Source organism: Anser brachyrhynchus (assembly GCF_964034855.1).
Source record: "Anser brachyrhynchus genome assembly, chromosome: 1".
In the NCBI taxonomy this organism is placed as follows: domain Eukaryota; kingdom Metazoa; phylum Chordata; class Aves; order Anseriformes; family Anatidae; genus Anser; species Anser brachyrhynchus.
The window spans coordinates 138563731-138585358 of NC_137694.1; the positions used below are offsets into that span (position 1 = coordinate 138563731).

At 45.4% G+C, this 21628-nt stretch overlaps 1 protein-coding gene across 1 annotated transcript in view; it reads left to right on the forward strand.

The window, feature by feature from the left end:
• The first annotated feature begins 11594 nt into the window (after nt 1-11594).
• Nucleotides 11595-21628, forward strand: part of ZBED1 (zinc finger BED-type containing 1) — a 211555-nt gene continuing 201521 nt past the window's right edge. Inside the window, exon 1 of the mRNA XM_080598426.1 lies at nt 11595-12179. The gene's annotated coding sequence lies outside the window, so the exon portion shown is untranslated. The remainder of the gene's footprint in view (nt 12180-21628) is intronic.

Sequence of the window (21628 nt, forward strand, 5' to 3'; positions counted from 1 at the left end):
ATGGTGTTAAAAACAACTCAAATGTCCAGATATATTTCCCTTTATCTGACCTCCAGTCCTTCATTACTGCCTTCAATACACAGCATCTGCCTCAGCTACTCTCTCCCTACACTGGGAGAAACTGCCTGCCTGATGAAAGCAGTGTTTCTCTCTCTTTATTTCCTTAGATTCCTGCCAGCTCCCACAGCCCTCTTTCTAGACAAGCATCCTCCTTTGGCTTATATTTAGACTTTGGAGAGTAAATTGTTCTTAGTCTGCCAGGTATCAGAGAGGGTATATTCCCCCATAAATAGCATCCTCACTGCATTTTCCAGGATTTGTGTTGCTGTGCTTTTCTAGCCCTGTTACATCTTGTATTTGATTTAATGCTCTGTGCTGAGGCAAAATAATTCCTCATCAGTAATGTGAGTATGAAATGTATTAAAAATATTACACATGATTGCCTTATTTGTTATGGGCTGTAAGTCTTGTGCTGTTCTACATTATGTTCTTCAAATCTTGGTTACTGAAGGATTTTTGTTACTGTGAGGATGTCAGCTTTCACTGCAGAACTGGGAATTTCTACCCTATCCTTTTTGAAAATAAAAGCTCGATAACATTATTTTTGCAAAAAAAACCTAAAAACCTGAAAATATGGAATCAATTTAATATGAAGTAGGCTTGTGATTTTTATGACTATACATCACTTTGAGGTGGGAGGGAGTGATATTCATTATTTCAAATGTTTGCAGGTGACAATATTGACTGTGGAAGTTTCCTGTTTGGGAATGCTTTGTCACTGATGTCCTTGGATTGGTATTAACACCACTCTCCCATTAGTGTGTGTGAATATGAGTAGTCCTATAGACTAATTTATTCCCTCTGCAGATTTGGACTCTGATTTTATAAGCTGTATTTTCTACCCATGAAAAGTGCTGCAGTGATAAGTAGTGATATGCGCAGGTAAGAAATCCTGTCTGTGCAAGATAATAACTCAGCTAAACAATTTGAGTGCAAAAATTGGGAAGCATTTATTTTATTCCTAACAGAAATTACCTTCATAGAAATCACAGTATGTTCAAACACCACGTTATTAACAAAAGAAGACATCATAATACAGGATTCCTATTTGCTAATTGTCCTTTACTCCAAAAGTCAAAAGTAGCATCCCTTTCTACACCCTCCCTCCTGAAGACCCACGAACAGCAGCATAGAAATAAAAAGACTAGTGGGAAATCTGAAAGGTTGACACTTTCCCTTTGGTCCCATTAGGTGGAGCTCTCAGACAAGGAGAAATGAATGGAATAAACCACCCACCAGACACCCTTAGAAATTATTAGTACTGCACAATTCCGGTATCTTTTCCCTGCCGAGAGCTCTCTCCTTTTGAAAGAATTCATTTGTATCTTACTAGAAATCTTATTACATGCTTTTAAAACTAGTGCAATGCAGCAACTTGCCTGTACAACTGGGTTTTCATTAGCTTAACGCGTCACTGAGATCGAGCTGAAAACTTCAGAGATAAACAAATGCTACATCACTGGGGTCAACATAAATAATGATAAAGGCAGAGAAATAGTTATGGAAATAAAGAAGCAGAGCAGATAAAAAAATAAATAAGTGCAACGCATAAAAATCTGAAAATTCCAGCTAGAGCTTGACTCTGCTTCTATTCTTCTATTCATGCTTTAAGTCCACTGACATTAATGGTGCAGCAGGATTCAGCTGAAAAATTGGCCATGCAAACACAAAGATGTAATGCAAATGGAAATGGCAAAATATTTGCAACCTGATTTTCTGCCACATTCAGATTTAAGTTTCTACTCATACCTAACATAAATTCTTACAAGGTATTGCTGTAGCTCTCCCTGTTCCTACACAAGGGGAAGAACAAAGATAACCCTGCACAAGCAAAAGGACAAAATGATGGGTCCTGCCAAAAAAAATGCATATTTTCACACCAATTGTTTGTTATATGCAGTAACTCAAAGTAATGTCAATATTTTTGCTAAAAAAATGTCTGTAGTTGGGAAGATGGAAAGACGAAGACAGTGTTATATAGATGATGATCTGAATTGGTAGAAATTAGCAGAGATTGTCTAGATACATAGGGGAGGAAAGAGTCTGAACTGGTCCCTGTTAGACTCTACATCTTATCTAAGAGAAACAATTGATTTAATTTAATCACTTCAGCTGTGAAAAAAGACTGCTAGTTTTATCTTTTATTAAGGCAGACGTGACACTTTTGTAATAGATTATTTCAGTAAAGCTTAGCATATCTCCTAGTTTTATCCTTGATACCAAAAAATGGATGATTTCATTTCAGTGTGTTACAATGCTGGAAAGTGATTTTGAATATATTGTTATTGTGTTTGAATATAATCTGTGTAGTTCCAGGTTTTGCAGCAAAACCATTTGCAGATGCTTGAATAGTCTGAAAGCCTGTTTCATTTTCAGACTTTCTGAAACCTGTACTCTTTTACTCCCTGAATAAACACCATTTAATCTTTGTTCTAAAATAAATACCATGCAGTGGCTGCAAGACCTGAGAACTAGCATCTTTGTTTCTGTGTTGAATTCAGTTGGCCACATTATTTGACAGGCTTTAATTTTATACACTACTTTAGATTTATTTCACTGACAGAAAAATAAAACTTCTCCTACCAGGCTGGTACTACTGGTGAACTAAGACTGTTTCTCCCCAGCACTGAAGCTCTCTCCCTCACATCCATATTCTTCTGCTCTACCCGTTTCCCCAGAGGAATGTTTTGCAATCAAGATGAGCTTTTACTTTTTTTCTCAAGGAAATCATCCAAAACCTGCTGCTGACATAATAAAGGTGTCACAAGTAGGAATCTGAGCTTTACTTCTTGATGCTGATATTGTGCACCAGCTGTTCGGGTTGTGGAAAGTATTAAAAGCCAGAGCTTCAGGAGCACATCTAATTTTTCACTTCCTGTCACCTGCCTTCAGGAAAGCTTTAATGACAATAGGATGTGTAGAGAGATTTTCTTTCAAGTTCTTTTCTGCAGTCTGTTTTTCTTTCAGATGATAATGTGTGCCTATGGTACTGGTATGCTCCTTTCTCTGTCAGGTCAGGCCACTCATGGCCTCTGTTGTACTTATCCTGAGACCTAACTGTAATGGAGGGAGTTATCATCTCCATTTTATGGCTTCAGGCCAAGTGACTTCTTTAGCACTATCCAGGTAGCCTGTGGCAGAACAGGAGACTGAACCGGGTTCCAGTTTAGAGCTCTATCCACTGAACTATACTTCAAGGTGACATTACACAAATAGGTTCTGATTTAGTGGCAAAAAAAAAGGGGGGGTGAAGGTTATGGCAGTCTTACCCTGCTTGCCCAGGTTTCAAAGAGAAGCTACCAGGAGAAAAGTCAAGATGGTGGAGAGCTGAAGAACTTGGTACCGCGTGGTGAGCCCCCAATAAAGTCCTGTGGGCAAAGAACACAGCTGGTAAGCCTCATCAAGCTGGACATCACAGAAGCATCACTCTAATTTTCCCAGTGTAAAACAAGAAGCTCTCTCCATCTGAAGTTTCTCCATCGACAACTTCAGTTTTTAAGAGAGAAGCATTTTTCATTTGATCTTTTTTTTTTTTTTGTGGGAGAAAATTCTCAATTATCCACTCTGTGACCCCCTAATTCCCACTCCAGCTTCCCCGTGTCCATGCCTCTGAACAGACAAGAATGTTCTCTCATCCACGATTCAATATTTCTGGAAGGTACAGCGTGGTTAAAAGACAGAAAATCAATCTTAACTAGTGAGATTTCCATAAAGTTCAATTAAAAGTGTCAAGCTATTGTGACTAGATTTGTCAAAGTCTGGGTGACAAGCTTTGCTGTGCAGCAAAATGTGCTGGTTTCACAACATGCTTGAGGTGAATGCCGGGGAGGATCCTGGTTCTCAGGCTGCTGCAGGCACAATAACTTTCTGTCTGTGTCCCTGCAGCTTGCATCTGACCCGTGCGTCCAGAACTGAGCCACCTCTGAGGGAGACTCTGAGAAGCTAGACAGTGCAAGTGCTCTGAGGGAAAACAGTGTGAACTTGGTAAGAAAAATAACATCATTCACAGAGCAAAAATCAAGATCTGTTACTGACAGTGCTGCACCACTCTTTTTCTTTCATTCACCTGATTTGGAAATGGTGTTTTGAAGAGAACATAAATATGTTTATCTTGACTTCTTTATCTGTCCTTTTGGAAAAGTGCTAAGATGCTAAGTGTATCCCAGTATGGTTTCTTTCTGAATATCTGTTTCAGAAAACACACCCCTACTGCAGCACAGTGCAGCCTATAGCAATGAAGAGGAATAATAACAAAATCCTTAAGGCAGATCAGGCATTCTGCGTGCTATACTTGGGTCAAACTTGAGTCTGGACTGCTTCTGTATATCAACAAAAAAGTATTTTCTCCCAGTCTTGCAAGAGGTTATAGGATGTTACAATTTCCTGCTAGTAATTATGTAGGAAAAAGCTTAATTGGCTGAATTCATTGTACTTCTTAAAGTCACACTTGTACTTGCTCTGGATGAATGCAGCCTCCTATTTAGTGACACTCTCCTCCTATTAAGCTTCGTTACAACCTCACCCTGGTAGTGGCTGCTCACCCGCTAACAAAAGTGGGTGCTCTGTGCTGCCCGTGGGACGCAGTGACAGAGGAGGCTCTCGGCCGAGGTCCCCACAATGCCCACTCTGCAGTGACCTGCTCGAAACCTGGCAATCTTGCACAGACCTTTAAACGCGCGGCTCTGTCATGACCAGCCCTGACCTACTTTCCCTAGCGCCTTATTTGTTGCGCACACGTTTCATCTTTACTCAAACCACGCTTCAAACAAAGGCTGTCTCGTACTATCTGTTAGCAAAATACTCAAAGCAAAGGGGTCCCTGACAAAGGGCTGTGAACACTGCTGTGCTACACGAAGCAGAACGGGTAAGGTGTGGCCAGCAACCAGCAAGATCATAGGTAATTATCTGATTCTTGAGCAAACCTGGAGTTTCTTTCTCTTGGCTTGCCAGTTTGCACAGAAACAGCAGAGCAAGGCAAAGAGAAACATATGACACTTATAAAATGAATAATTCTGTAGAAGAAAATCCGAGTGCAATTAAAGGCTAACAGCATATAACAACTACCATGTGTAACCTCTCTTTACCATTACCAAGAGATGGATGGAGCAGAAACCTAGCTCACTGGCTACAGAGCACGTCTCTCTCCATCTTTTAAATAGACCCACAATAGAGCTCAGAGCCTTCTGTTGGCCATATTGATCTCCTTCACATTGTACTTTAGCTATCTTTTCTTTTTTTTTTTATTATTTTTTATTTTTTATTTTTTATTTTTTTGGTCATTTTTCTGTTGCTTAAATGACAGCTTGATTGTTAGAGTCGATCTCCCTCACAGCAAAGTTGTTTCTCTAGTGGTACGGGTGAGTGGGTCTACTGGTCATGAAGGTCTGTTGTGTGACCTTTGGGTAGAAAAAAAAAGATTTTAAGTTGAGTGGAGTCTGTTTTGATGTCCAGTATTGAAATCTTTACCTCATACGTGGTTCGCTAAAGGTGCATGCAAGAACAGAAAGCTTCTTCCCCCACCTCTGCTACTGAATTACTCTGTATGATGTTGGGTACTTCCCAGAAGTTTTGCAAGGAACCTACCTCTGCCTTTGATTCCCAGTAAAGATTCTTTTCACTCCAGATGTGTGTCATAAATGAACATCTTGTACTTCAGTGCACATAAAAAGTCCATAACCTGAGGTATTGGTAGAATGCTCAGGAACGCTATGCAGAATGGGTTAGATGGGAAGGGGAAGGGGAAGGGGAAGGGGAAGGGGAAGGGGAAGGGGAAGGGCCATTGTAATTAATTAACTCAGTTCTCTCTTCCTGTACTAAAGGATGAAAGACTGATCAGTGTATCTGAAAGGAGTCAAAGAGAAAACTTCATTTATAGACTTTCCCACCACTGTACCAGGTAGGAGGGAGAAAGCATGAAAATAACTCTCTTTCAAAATCTGATGGAAACATAGCTGAGCCATATTAATTACCTCTTTGGGTGGACGTATGCCTAACATAAGCTCTCCTCTGCCCTCTGATCTGAAAGGCAAGTACCAAAAGCACTGATGGAAGATTAGACCAGAGATACCTCCTCTTCCCCTCCTCTTCCCTAACTTGCTTGCTGAGCTTATTCCATGTTTTCAAACTCCTGTAGATAAAATTGAAGAACAAAAGTGCAGCTGGAGTTCGTGCAAGTGGCAATTTGAAGAGTACCTTCATTCTCTAAGCAGCTTGACTTTTCTTGTCAGGGAAGCCTATCTGTCAAACCACATGTTCCTCCTCCCTGAGCTCAAATAACAGGTGGCTGAAATCTGAAAAAGGCTGATTTTCAAGAACATGCTGTATTTAGCAAGTTATATTCACAACAATACAGCAATGCAATCGCGTCCACTTGCTGCTCCTCCTGGACAGATTTAAGAAATATCACCCAAACGTGGATAGAAAATCTATGATAGAGGAGTGAGACTGAACTTTTCTGACTCACAACCCTACTGTTTAACCACGGGACCATATAACTTCCTCTCATGGTCTGTTAGTAATGCCATGAGGCACTCTGGTAGACAATGATATCGAGAGTAAGTCCGTCTGGCACCAATCACAGCCCTTAGCTAAGTACTAGATGGAATTCAGCCTGCAGAAAGGAGCAAACACAGTGCCTATGGGCAGGCAACGCTAGTTCCTGCAGCACCACAAAAACCTTTCCCCCTGTTTCTGGGGCAGGCTGTCAGGTGTGATGGAACAGCACAGCACAAACACAGTCCCCAAAGTAATTGCCTGTGGCATAAGCCAGATGTCCAGCAAGATGCCCAGGGGGATGCTGACTACACCTAAAGGCAAACAGAACTGGCCATCTTCCTCTTTAGTCCCATGAAAAGGTAGGAAGGCTTGCGTCTGCAGCTTCGAGAGAGTTTGGGAAAGTACAGCTACCTGATTTTCAGTCCTGATCTGAGACTTCAATCTGATAAAGATCCGTTCTTACATCCTTGAGACATTTTAGTTGCTTTTTCTTGCCTTTTTTTCTCCCCAAACACTCGAACCTGGAAACTAGAACTCCAGCGTCCCAGGAGGGTATCACTGACGTAATGCATCATGACAATACATAACTCCCGCCGGCTTCCCGCGTTGGTACTCTCAAGTGTTCCAAACGGAAAGTGTTTTCAAAACTGTGTTGTGCCAAGGACTGACTTAATCTGTTATTTAAGATGGCCAACACATTTTTTTCTTCCCCCACAAATGACCATTTCTTGATATCTCTCCTTGCTGTCAATCTTTCCAAAATATGAAGACTTACACCTCCTTATGTTTCATGTGTGTGTTTGTGTTTTAAACATCTCTTTATCCTGTTTATAATGCAGGTGGATTTTGAATGCTTACACTTTGATTTTTTTTCTCATGACTTCGTGTTATTGAAAGAGCTGACCAGAGGGAGGTCCATTAATTGACATCACCGATAACTCGGAACTGGCTTTGTGGCTCCCTCTTTTGAGAGGGAAATTTGTTTTGTTTGTTTGATTGCTCTTCGTGCTGCCTGTTCATGGCTGCCCAAGGCTTTTATGCCGTGCCCATCACTGTGGAACGTGAGATGACTGATAACTGGCTTCTAATTCACACAACAGACACTATCTCAGCAACAGCACATTTTGGCCTAAAAAGCAGTATTTGAGGCCTGACATGTGATCTATGGATTCGTCCAATCTAATTAGAGCCAATTGCTTCAGTGTTTTTACGATATAGACATACACCCACTCAGAAAATCACTACAGCTACAAAGCCAGCTGCCAGGCAGTCATTCTATCAACTCCTGGTCACTTCTGGCCTGGAAATGACTTGAAAGATGCTCTAGCGGTGGAAGGCTCTGAAACAACACACTGTCAGTCTCCTGAACAGTGTACTTCTTTGCAGTTTACTCTGTTCATAGTCAATTACTCTTTTATTAGACTAGACTGTTTTTTTCACAATCTTTTTTGTATGTTCTTGTAATTAGGTAAAATTCCTGTTTTGTTGAAATCAGCAATAAAAATTCAAAGCAAAAAAATACTGAATATATCTATTCTTTAGACAAGAGATTGAGAGTTAGGCTAAATTAATATGCACTGTGAAGCAATGCCGGACAAATTGCTGTACACAAGCAACCTTGTAGACAATTGCCTTTGGTATGTCTAACGTGCGTGGCAGTCTTTAGTGCAGTTACATCCAGGAATAGTTGGCCATGTGCATTCACTGGGCTCCTTGGGTATGGCTCTGACGCTTGTTCTCCAAGGAATTGTTCCGCTAGTTTCAAAATCATTTCAATAAACCCGAATATACCTCCTTACATTTTTGCTTCTAAAATTTCTGTGAAACTATTGAAAACTGAATGTACAGTGAAAGACTGTATTTAGAAACGATCTGTTTGTGTCGGACTTTCTCAGCTTGAATCTCCTCCAACTAACAGTAGTGTAAATCACAAGCCTTCCACTGGTACACCCGAAGTTGTAGGCAAAAGCCACTGCCCTAAAATAGAAAGGGATTAGGCTGGCTGGATGTTTTCATTGTCAAAGGCATTAAAAATGTTATTCATTTCAGCCTGAACTCACCAGACTTCTGCCTGAGCTGCCCCTCTCTTCACTGCAAGAGTGAAATATGTCGGGTTTGCTTTGCTGTCATTCTCAGGTTTATGGCAAGAGAGAATCACTTCAGTCTGTGTCCTGCAAGCTCTGCTGCAGACGTCTTCTCCACCACCACCAGCCTCTGGTTCTTCCCTCCCACACCCCACGGCCCATTTCTGGGGACGTGTGGGCTTCAGATCCCCTCCCAGACCAGGGATGCACTGTATTTTGGCAGGATTTTTCACCACCGGTGGAATTCAGTGGTGACATAAACCATCCAGCACTGGGAATACAAAACCATCCCCGTCCCTCCCGTAGGTTATAGCCAGCACGACGTGGGACGCGGAGCCCGTGGAGCAGTGGGAGGGCTGGATGGCCCAGGGGGAGCGGGGATCGTGCCACGCTGGCTGCAGCTGCCTGCGAGCCCAGCAAGGAGCAGCCCGGTCTCCTTGTGCCGTCTGCGTTACATAAGCATTCTGTACATCGGGATTTAATCTGGGCGTTCAGAGCTGCCTGCAGGATCTGGCGACCGTGGGTCTGTTCACCCATCTCCTGTGCGTGTTCTTCATCGCATGTGCGTTTCCTGCAGCATGTTTTCAAGGAGAATTGAGGAAGAGAAAAGTAAAAGCTACGTGTATTAGTATTCCTCTTTAATTTAATATCAGATTACAAGGTGGAAATTAAAATGATTTTTCTGTCACAGTTATCTCTCCTCACTTGGCAAAGATCGATTTCCTTCTTCCCTACTGCTTACTAATAAGACATCTGAAAACTAAGATGTTTTTTATGTTTACTTCCTTGTTTAAATCAGCTTTCTCAACTAAGGACAGCTTTGGCAATATATCTGCTTTTTAACTTGTGATTTCTGCGTTGGCTCAGACTCTGCCAGTGACAGAACATCAAACGTGGAGAGGCTATATATTTTTAATTACCCAGGGATGCCCTTGTGTATAAGTACATGCAAATTAGGGAAGCACAATTCAAAACCTGTTCACAACAGATTGCACACGTTACACAAGCAGTCACATTTGGGGCACCAGAATGATGGTGGTGCACTGCTTTGCTTCTCCTGCTGACGAGCACCGAGGCACCAGACACAGCTCGGCACAGCATCGTGCCACTGCTGCTGCGGCGTCTGACGCTGCCAGGTCTGGTACCACACTCCGAGAGCTGACAGGCAGAGGAATGATGATGGCAACGTTCGAGTGCCGAGAGTGAGAACTACTAGTCTAGATGGAATGACATCTTCCCAAAAGGAAACGCTAATGCCCAGGAATGCCCTTTCCTACAAAGGAAATACTAGTGTCCAGGAAGAGGATTAGAAAAAAACACAACATTTCTGGTGTCTCAGAAAACCTGATGTGTGCACCCAACCGTTTCCCTCCAGAGCCTAGCAATCCCTGCACACGGTGAGGACACACTAACGAGCAAAATCATTGTCTGGAGTCGGAGCTGTGCTCTGTGAACTTGCTGCTTGTGCCCTGCTGGCACTACAGCTCCGGCCAAGATGTAATTGCTTCAATAGACAAAAAATGTTCAGTGAAAACCTTGCAGTCTAAGGTGACCATACCCAAGGGAGCAGAAAGGAAACACGGCCATCTGCATATTGCAGATGAGGAACTGAAACACAGAAAAGCTGCGGGCCGAGGCACTCGAGGGAGAGGCAGCACAGTGGTGCTGCTACAGAGCTGACCATTCCTCCTGCATGACAAAGCTGAGCTTTTTCAGAAAGCTGAGTAATGTGTTCTGCAACACATTCTCCTGGGATATTATCCCACACCTTTCGGACATTTCACCGTGTCAGATGTCTCCTTATTTAACAGCCTAGCGCTTCTCTTTCACGTTTTCTTGGTATTGACCCTTCTTAAATCCCCACGCTCAGCATCAGTAAGGATTTTTTTCTGTAGGGTGTTACACCTGGAAGACCTATATAGCATCATCTTACCTTCTTCCTCTCACACTTGATTATCCTTTGTTTGTCCAGTTTTTGTGCACTGAAGTTTTAATCTTTCCTTCTCCATCTTGGCAAAGTTGCTCTTAGTCTCCTCAGTGGGGTGATGTCTTAAGGTTTATTTCAGCCCTATCTCAAACGGTCCCAGGATTTTCTTCTTATTCTTTTTGTATTGAAACCGAGATGTCCTGGGACTGAGATCCAGAACCGAGATCTACAGCAAGCCCCTTCCGTGAAGTCCGGGTCCCGCCCGAGGGTGCCCGCTCTGTGGGTGCCGCCGGCCGTGCGGGCACCTCTGGCTGTCCAAAAGCCGGGGGCGAGGGGGAGGCGGCCCCGCAGCTGCTGTCAGGAGGGGCAGAGCCGGCGTTTCGTCCCGCACCCATCCTCCTGTCCTGCCCCGCGGCGCCTTTGGGTGCCCGCGCCGGGGGCCGCGGAGCCACGCTGCGCATCTCGGGGGGGGGGCTGCGTGCGACCCGTCCCGACCCGCGGGGATAAAAGGAAAAAAAAAAAAACCCAGCCTTTTAGTCTAATTTAGGGTCCGCGCGGGCTGTCCTCCCCCCGGTGACCCGTGGCAGGACACCCCGCGCCTCCACACCGCCCCGCGACCCCCGCGGCGTTGGGGGGCGGGCGAGGAGGAGGAGGAGGAGGAGGAGGAGGAGGAGGGGGAGGGAGGGAGGTGGGGGCGAGCTGCGGCGAGGGGAGGGAAGACCCGCGCTGGGCTGCACGCCGCCCGGCGCCGCGCCGCTCTCCGCCCGCGGATGGCTGCCGTCGGGGGTCCCGCAGGGCGGGCGGCCCCCGCGGGCAGCCCCCGGCAGTAACTTCGCCCCCCGCGGCCGGCCCCGCGCCGCCCCGGGGCGGGCTCGGAGGCGCGGCGGGGCCGCGGGCCCATGGCCGGGCGCCCCGCGGCGCTGAGCTGCGGCTGCGGCTGCGGGAGCGGCTGCGGGAGCCGGAGCGGGGGCGCCCGGCCCCGTCCCGCCCGCCGCGGAGCCGCCCGAGCAGCGCCGCGGGGGCGCTGAGGGAGGGAGGCCGGCGGGGGGGAGGCAGCGAGGCCGCCCCCCGGTGCACCCCCGGCGGGTCGCTGGCGGCGGAGGGGCCGCGGGATCCGTCCGCGCTCGCTGCCCCCGTGCGGAGCCCGAAGCAGCCTCGCCGCCTCCTCCTCCTCTTCCTCCCCCTCCTCCTCCTCGTCCTCGTCCTCCTCCTCTTCCTCCACCGCGGCGGCGGCGGCGGCCCGCGGGTGACATGCAGTCCCTCATCTCTCCGGTGACCAAGGCTATCCTGGTGGCTTTGTTCATCTTCGCCATCCTGCTGATCCTCTACGTGATCCTGTGGTACATCTGCCGCGATGTGGATTGCGACCACGGCATCTGAGCGGCGGCGCGGGGACAGGGCTTAGGAGACGGATTCACCCCGCGGGGGCCGGCAGCGGGAGCCGCCGCCGGAGCGAGGGGAAGGAGGGAAAGGAAGAAGGAAAAAAAAATAATAATAAAAAGAAAAAAAAATAATAAAATAAACGGACCGAGCCGAGCCGCCGCCAGAGCCTGGAGGACGACTGCGACCGAGCAGCCAGCCTGAGCCTGACCTTCAGAGAGCAGCGTGACCCGGTGAGTCCCCGCCGGACGGGCACCGCGGGGGCTGCCCCCACCGGCCCCGAGCCCCCCGAGCCCCCCGCGCCGCCGGCCGGGGCACAGCCGGGCGCTCGCTCACACACTTACCCGCTCACACACGCGTGTGCCCGCGGGGCGAGGCGGCAAGGCGCGGGAGGCGCCGCCGGGGCCGGGTGCGGAGCGGGTGCGGAGCTGCCGGCAGCCCCCGCAGCGCGGTGCGGGAGGTGGCGGCGCCGCCGGGCAGGGCTGCGGGGGGAGCCCGTGCGGAGCGGGGCGAGCATCTCCCCCGTGGGGGGCTGCGGGGGGAGCCCCGCACGCAAGGTGCTGGGAAGCCCGCAGTGCACCGCGCGTACGTGCCGGGACAGCCCTGCCCGGCCGCGTTCCCACCCGGGAGCGTCTGCCGTGGGTGTCTCTGCCCGCACCGTTGGGGGCTATTTGCCGAGGGAGAGAGGCGTCGCCACCTCGCGTGTAAAGTGAAAAGCCCTGCCGAAAGAGAAGTGGTCCCAAACCCCCCGGCCGTGCACGCTCCTGCCCTTGGCAGGGCAGCAGCCGGGAATCCCGGCAAACTCCCGGGCACGCACCGACCCTCCGGGGGGGTCTTCTGGCTCCGCAGGGTGCGGGCCTGGGTACGCGGTGGGGATCGAGGGAAAATCATGTTTGGTTTTAAGGGAGGGAGGACCAAAACTCATGTTTGGTTTTAAGGGAGGGAGGACCAAAACAAGTGTGAAGTGTAATCGCGTGATTCGAGGCGGTTTGACATTGAGTGGGTGCGACTGGACGCTCCCCTTTGCAACAGGGCTCTGTGTCTGAAAGGATGCTGCCTGCAAGAAGGCTCCTTTCCCATCTGGGGCCGTGCTTTGGCTCAGATTGTATTTCGAAGGTCTCTCGACCTGATCGTGGATCGAACCTGGCATTGCCGTTCACGCACCCACTGATGTGGCTATCGATGGCAGTGGTGACAGCAGTGCTCCCGTGCCCCGTGACCCCGGCAGATGTGTTGGCATCTCCCCGGCACGCCCCGAGCTGTCTGTTTCTCAACAGCTCCAAGCAGCTGGGGATGGAGGGAGGAGAAGGGGACAGTTCTTAGGGGCATTAAAGGTGGGCATAGCTCTCTTTTCCTTATGCACCCGATTATGTGGAAATAAGGAAACCCCTGAGTCCTCTCCTTCGTTTGCGGTTTCACTAGTCAGTAAACTTGTTTGTACCTAAGTCGCAAAAACCTCTTCATGCTGGGACGTGTCAGGTCGCATCACATGCTCCCTTCCAGGCAGCAGCAGTGCACACCTTCTGCCCGTATCCCAGCTGGCAGGCAACGGCGTGCCGTGCAGGTGCAGAGGCTTTGCCCGGTGGCGTTAATTATCGCACAGAAAGCCAGCGGTTAAGTTTGTTACTGATAGAGCTGGGTGGAATGTGGCAAATTAAAAGGATTTTCCAGAAACTAAACATCAACAGATATGCATGCGTGTGAATAAACGTCTCACGTGTTGATACAACCAAACATATTTTATAGCACCTGTCTTAACTAACGTGAAGCAGCTTCCTATTTGCCAAGACTGTGAAACAGTCCATTCGGTTACCGTCGGACCATTAGTGTTTCCAGCTGGCTCATTATTAGTTTAAGCATATAGTTTCTAGGAGACAAAATACAGAAAATATTTTTTTAACAGCTTTTATTCTAAAGAAGGTAAATTTATATGTGCTTATATATAAATATGTGTGTATGGATTTGTATAAACACTAATTGGTATTTCCCAGCTAAGCACAACTCAAAAATGAGCAGAGTAATAGCGATATCCTAATTTGATTTATAGTTGAAGTCACAGACTCATTGGCTATGGGTGTTCACTATTGTGTATTAACAAATGCAAACTCCTAAAAATGTGAAAAAACACCTTACTATTGCTGTGACACCTGGTATAAGAGGATGAAATCTGGGCCTTGCTGAGGTTGGTGTGGAATTTTGCGGTCAGTTGCAGTGGAGTCAGAAAAATACTGACAGGTTTGCATGTGAATTTGGAACAGCAGGAAGCTACTGAAGTTGAGAGAGCTATTAAACAGTAAACAAGGTTAAATTGGTTACAGTGGAATGCCTCAAAATGTTATTTATATATTTATTTATTTGCTCTGAGGTTTGGTCACAGTTTTAGTTCTATCTAGTCTTGTTAGGTGCTTCTGCTCCAGCTCAACAATTTTCACCAGGCTGCTCCCTCCTAACGTGTTCTAGTGCTTCAAAGGCAGTATCTGAAATATCAGCTCCTGAGGTACGGAGTACAATAGCACCAGGTAGACATGGATCACCTGGAGGTGTTACCCATTATAATATGGGCTGTAACATCATGAATAGTACCTTTGTTCAAGGCAAAAAACTTGTTATCATGTTCCTATCTGACCCAAGAGAAATCTTTACCGTATTACAGAAATAGGCGATGTCATAGGCTGAACAAGTGTTATTATTCCAAAAGCAATTTAGTAGGCTATTCAAGCATTGTGTAAAAGGATATTTAAAAGCTTTGCCTCTTTGCATGAAAAACACTGTGAAAAAGTTACCACTGCTTCATCTGCAGAAGCGTAATGAATTTTACAGACTAATGCATACTGCAAGGCAGTATGCTACAGCATGGTCCCAGGAACCAAAATGCCCTGTCACGTCTGACGCAAACATTCAGCATGTTTTTGGATAAGTCGTGCTTTACTCAATCCCTATTCAGGCAAATTCCCTGAAGGTTTATTGAATATTTTCTGAAGGCGGCATGTGAGCATATCTGGACAATGAACATCTCAGATTTCCTTATTTTCTACTTCCTTCCCCATAAAATGGGTCAATAAGGGTCAGCGTCTTCATGGTGTGCCCTCTTTGCGTGTTACACCATTTCCCTAAAAGTGGCTTGAAATGTGCACCGAAGACCGTTCCAATGCGATAGGCTCTCCTCAGACAGAAACGACAGTCCAAACCTGAAGATGACCAGCACCGTGTCGTCGAGACGTCCTCCTGTCATGCGAGTTGAGTGATTTCCCCTCCAGATGAGCATGAAGTAGAGGAACATCAGGCTGCTGTCACTCAGGACATGTCGACCTGCCCCACACAGTTGCAGCCCCGTTTACCCCTGAGGGCTTGGGGAAGGAGAGATCGTCGAAGGGCCCCGCGGCCTTCAGATCTGCAACCTGGCAGCTACCTGCGCCGCGACAAGCGCTCGGTATGGTTTGTGTGTTTACAAACACCCTGAGGGTGGGGTTGCAGGGATATATTGCCATGATTATAATAGCTGAAACTAGCTGGGACATGACAAATTTTGGGGCCATAGCAGGGTAATACAATATCAGTATAAGAAGTGTATTAAACCTGAAGCGTGAGAAGGCCGTATCGTTTCTTCTTTCATTGCTGTAATGGTGTTCTTGCATTGATAATGTTAATGACAATCCTGGTGTCGCTATGGGGATTTCTAAAGCACCGAAACGTTTGCCCTTCACCCAAAGATCGGCATCCATATACTGGAACTACCGATCAGTCACATACCATTAGGCACTTGCCTGCTGCCTCCCTCCCGTGGGGCACTGCTTTGGGGGTGCGATCTGAAGCTAAAATGTATGGAGAACTTATACTGCCATCGCTCAACAGATGACTTTTTTTCCCCCCATTCTTCTCTGCAGCATGAGGGTTTTCTGCTTTTTCCTCTAAGCTGTAATCTTCTGAACTGTGACTATTTAGTGCATAACGCAGTTTGTAGACAAACTGCGAATTGATTTTCCCGAAGTGGGCTGACAAAATGATGAGTGTATTGGAAAGCAGCGCACACTTGGTTATTTGTTGTTCTACATTAAGCTAGGTTTTTCAAGTAAATGTCCTTTAAAATAGCCTTTTTCATTTTAGTGTGCTGCTTTTAATGTGCATGCTTAATATGGTTCATATGGTTCAGTTGCACAGCGGTATCTGCTCTTGTTACAGGCACTCCGATAGCTTTCAAAATTTTATCCAAATGAGGAAATTTGAGCTTCAGCTTGGAGGGGCTCATAACACTGGCTGCTGCTGAGAATTATGTCCTTATTTTGAATGCTCTGAGGTACTACTTTTGAATATTAAAGATTCCTAGTGGCATTTTACCGAGTCACCCCACCCTTAAATCATATCTAAAGGATGCCAACAAGGTGACTTTCAGAGTTTCTTTGTAGAACGCACTATGAGAAAAAGATGCGAAAAAAATTGATTGTGACTGATTAAGAAAGAGACGGGAATTGGAAAATAAAGAATGTTCCATCAAGTTTGAAGAAGAGAGACTGCAGAGCCTTCAAATTTTAGGAAGTGCATCTGACACGGAGTAAAATGCTAAGCTCACAGGACTAAAATTGACAGAAAGTGTATATATGCATATACATACATTTATATGTGTATTTTACGTACACATACATATATGCAATCTATGTGATCGAATTAGAAATCTACATCTCTAGAACAAACTGAGAATTTGTTTTATTTTATTCCTTCAGCCTTGAAATTTGGCTCTCTTGTAGCCCAATACACATTTGCTTTAAAACCAGATAGTGTTGCAGATGCTTTCTTGAGGACTTTGGGATCAAACATGAGTGCACTGATATTATAAATGAATCATTTTTATATAGAAAATGCAAGCACTCTATTCACTTTGAAAAAAAAATGAGTCTAGGCTTTATGGGTTAGAAGAAATACATTAATAACAAATAGATTTTATGTCTCGTTTTTTCCATCGACCTCCAAGAGACAAAGTCCTCACGTACTAGGGAAAAAGTCTATTAGGTAATTAACCTATTATGACCAAAAATATATAAATGAGAAAAGAACATCTCAGAGAGAAGGCAACAGAATTGTGATTTTTTGGCTAAACAGTACTAGCCAACACCTTCTTACAAAAGTACAACTTGTACACATTTTGTACTTAGGTTCTTAAGAGCAAGGGAGGAAAGAACCCCCCCAAAGTTAGTAGTGCTAAAAAAAAAAAAAGTTACGCACAATGAAATCTGCTGATTATGATGCTTTCTGGGAGTGTTATTGTACAAAGCCTGCCTGAGAGAATGTTTGCATTCGAGTGGAACAAGGAAACAGGTGTACTAAAGGCAGGGGAACAAAGCCTTCTGTATGAATAGCCTCTTCCGTGTTTATTGCATGTTGGAGTAAGCCTGGACAGGTGAAGAAAAATTTATTTGGTATTCAGTATCCATTTCAGTGGTAGTTTGCATCTGCTGTGAACACTCTTGAGTGTGCACATCAAAATGGTCACTATACCTACAGCAGTAACTAAGAAAGGTCTTCATTAAGTGTGGTCTTCATTCAAAATATATGTGTATGAAGTTGCTTGCCAGGTAGCTAACTTGTAAGACATGTTTTTTATATAGCTCTTTCAATTGTCCTTCTGAAGATAACATACTACCAGTATGACCCTTCTGAGATACATATATATATAACTGAATGAAAAAGTAAGTTTACACTCAACCTCCATTCTAATGGCTTGCTTTTATTTTATACTGTTAAACCATTCCGACAAGCTTGATAGGGACTACAACTAAATGGGAGTTTAATGAGATCTTGGTATCAGGAAAGATAAAAAGAAGACACTGTGAGCACACAGAAGGACACTCTTAGTTATATGCTTCTAGCAACTGACATAGCCTAATTGAGCTGTGATAGGAGTTAAGACCTAAGGAATATGCATTTATTCATTGACACAGTGAAGCTGAAAGGTGGCACATTGCTGCTGCTATCAACCTCTGCCCTCAGGCCACTGCATCCTGAGTATTCGCTGTAGTTTGAGGATTATAGTAAGAAGGAGAGTAGGATTTGCAGGAGTTTTGAGCATTTCCGATCTGTCAGTGAGTTGATGTAAAACCTGTGCTGAGCATTCTTACAAGGACATCTCAGAGCATTCCCTGTAAATCCTATGAGACCTCTTAACCTCTTCTAGGGAGCTAACCTGTGACCTCAGGGAAGCAAGTGGCAGTAACAACAGTAACAATTAAGATTACCAAGATCTGAATAGAATATTTTTTCCAAGGCTCCTCGCGTACCATCCAGAGTATTACAAGTCTGTCATCCGCTTTCTACATACGGAGAAGGAAAGCTATGGGAGGATGAATTCATATAGAATAGTCTTCAACCCCTTCAACCCTTTGTTTCTCTCTGTCTCTCAACCTGGAGAAGGTGACAGAGTGCACTCTTCTCCCATTTGCCAATGACAACAAAGTTGGGGTACCAGTCAGTACTCCTGAGGGGAAAGTTGCCATTCAGGATGACCTAGACTTCCCGGAGGAGTGGGCCAGCAGGAGCCCCATGAAACTCAGCAAGGTGAAATGTCAAGTCCTGCACCAGGGCAGGAAGAGTCTCTGCAACAACAGCAGCTGGGGATGGAAGGGACGGGGAGCAGCTCTGGAGAAAGCACTGGGCTGGTGATGAGCGGTGAGCTGAAGGTGAGCCAGCAGTGTGCTCTGCAGTAAAGGTGGCCAGCAACCTTAGGAAGTGTATGAACAGAAGCATAGCCCATAGATTGAGGGAAGGGATCATCCCCTTCTATGCAGCACCTGTTAGACCCCATCTGCGTACCACATCCAGTTTGGGGTCCCCAGCACAGGGCAGCCATGGAGAAACTGGGGGGGAGCTCAGTGGCAGGCCCCCAGGGCATTGGGGCTGGAGCATTTGTCCCGTGATGAGCAGCTGGGGCAGCTGAGCTGGTTCAGCCTGGAGAATGTCCCATCTTTGGGGGCACCTACTAGTACCACTGCCTGCCAGTGCCTAGCAGGGGCCACCAAGGAGATGGAGTTGGGCTCCTTACAGCGGTGCACAGTGAGAGGACAAAAGACAGTGGTCATAAATGGAAGCAAGGGAGTTTGGGACTGTTTAAAAGGAAAATCTATTTTTTCCTATGAGTACAGGCAGGCAGGTTACCCACAGAAGCTGTGTGGTCTCCATCCTTGGATGTTTTCAAGACCCCCTGAGCAACATGGTCTGAGCAGTAGAGTCCACTAAAGACCTCCCAAGGTCACTTGAACTGTCCTGTGATTATGTGATCCTGTGAACCACATACTCTTGAGAGTCTTCTACTGGAATGAGTAATGGCTGGCTTGTACTGCACTCTCTCCCTTAACTTTTCATACGTGTTGGCCAGGTAAAACGAGAAGTCTGAGTAACCCCAGCTATCCTTACATTTTACACCACCCAGCAGATCATAGCTACTAGCCTGCTACACAGCACTTCTGGGCTGTGGTGTGTAGCTGTCGTGGTGCACAGCAGTGCATCACTAGCACAGAATGACAACTGTATTGATACGTGCATGGAGAATGAAGCCCTCATGCATAATAGTAGCCTGAAGGTTGGAGACTAAAATCACAATGTACTTATGGTCTGTTTAATTCTTACACCTCTGTGGGGACTCTAGCACATTTCTGGGAACTGGAAATTAATTCAGTTACATTGCTCTGACTATAATATAATCATGCTGGGCATGCTTTTGTGCAATATAATATTTTCTGTAATCTTGTCCAATTTCTATCTTTCTGTCCTTCTTCATCAGCCCAGAGCATGTTATGGTAACTCTAATGCCCATGCAGGTAGGTGACAAAATAGGATTTTCAGGTACCACCTAGCTTGAAGGTGAACTGGTTTGAAGAGAAAAACAATCCCACAGGAACTGTCAGCTTCAACATTGAACCAGCCATCTCATGCCCAGGCTACTCGCAGTTTATATTTAGATACAGAAGGGGGAATGCTAACTGGGCGGAAAGCTACTTAATGCAAAAGGCTGTTGTACTTTTTTTTTTTTTTTCCCAGATAAAGAAAACCTCCTGTGTAGTGTTCTGAGTTTTTCTGTTACAGCTGCCTGCTGTACTGAAGCCTGGGCAGACCTGGTGAGGACAGGGAAATTCCACAAGACACCAGTGGACCAGCTTCAGAACCACAGAGTGGCTGAGGCTGGCAGGGAGCTCTGGACCCCCAATCTGCTCTAACCCCTTGCTCCAGCAGGACCACCCAGAGCAGGGTGCCCAGGACTATCTCCAGGCAGCTTTGGAAGATTTTTGAGCTTTATTCTGACATTTCTGTATGTACCAAAGTTTATTCCAAAATTACAAGAGCAAGCTATCTGGATTATTATTTTTTTTTTTCAGTGCAAATCCAAAATAAATGAGAGCTGCAGTTTATCTGTTGTCAGGGAATCAAACTTCAATTCTCTCACATTAGCAGAAAAACTGCCCCCCCCCTTAAACTCATAGAAAGTGATATTTGTATACCTCAGTTGATTTTTTTTACTTGAAGATATGTCAAATTATGATGAAAAACATTTTGAGCCATGGAAAAAAAAAGACTCATATATTTGAATGCATAAACTGATATATTGGAGATTTCTGGATTGACTTTATTTTTTCTCTCATGTGGCTAACGGGGCTGGAGAGCTTTTAAATTAAGGGTGAAAGAGAAGAAAAAACCTTGCATTTTACGTGAGTTCGCGAAAGCTCTCTGTGTTCTAAAACTAAATTATGTATGAAGCAGCAAGATCCCGTATTGTATATTAAATTCACACGACAACTTCCTTTTAAAAAATTTAAAGAGTACTGAGGTGAATGAACTGGATAAAACATGGTATATCTCATGTATTTATTCAAAAACTTCTATGAACATACTGTCGTTAGGAATTAAATGTTTGACTCTTCCTGTGCCAGGAACAAGACATTGACACTAAATTCATTTAACATGAGTCCATGTGTTGGAGCTGATATGGATTCCAAGGATAAAAGTGTGAAAGTATTATGAGATAGTGTTACCATTTTGATCAACCAAGGGTTTCTCGTACTTCTGGCTTTACTAATAAGGTCAGCGGGAAGGTAAAGCATGACAGAGAAGGTTGGAACAGGCTTGGAAGTACGTTGCAAACACTGTTGTGAGTCATTCTCTTTTAATCGCGTAGGCAAAATCCTATGGGCATGTGGGATGGTACATAAATGAAGGCAAAATTTTGCTTGCTGTGGAGGAGCTGTTCATTTGTTACAAACATTCAGCTGACTTCAGTGGAGCAGTGCCAATTTATGTTAGCAAAGGATCTGGTTCTGAGGATACGTGGATGCATTAATAAATGGTCAAAGTCTTTCTTCGTGCTGCAGACAATAGCACGCAAATAAGTGATGTGGCTAGGATGACATCCAGCCACCTTTTTGACTTTTTAGCCCTTGTAGCCAATTATCCTTTTTTTTTTTTTTTTCTTCACTGGTTTGGCAGGGATCGATGTTAACACTCGGACCTTAAAACTAATATAATTTTTTAATAACTTCAATGTGTGTTATAGAGTAAAATAGTTCAGTTGGAAGGGATCTACAAAGATCATCAAGTCCAACTGCCTGGCCACTTCAGGGCTAACCAAAAGTTCAAGCACATTACTGAGGGCATTGTCCAAATGCCTCTTGAAGACTGACTTGGATGGGGCATCAACTCCCTC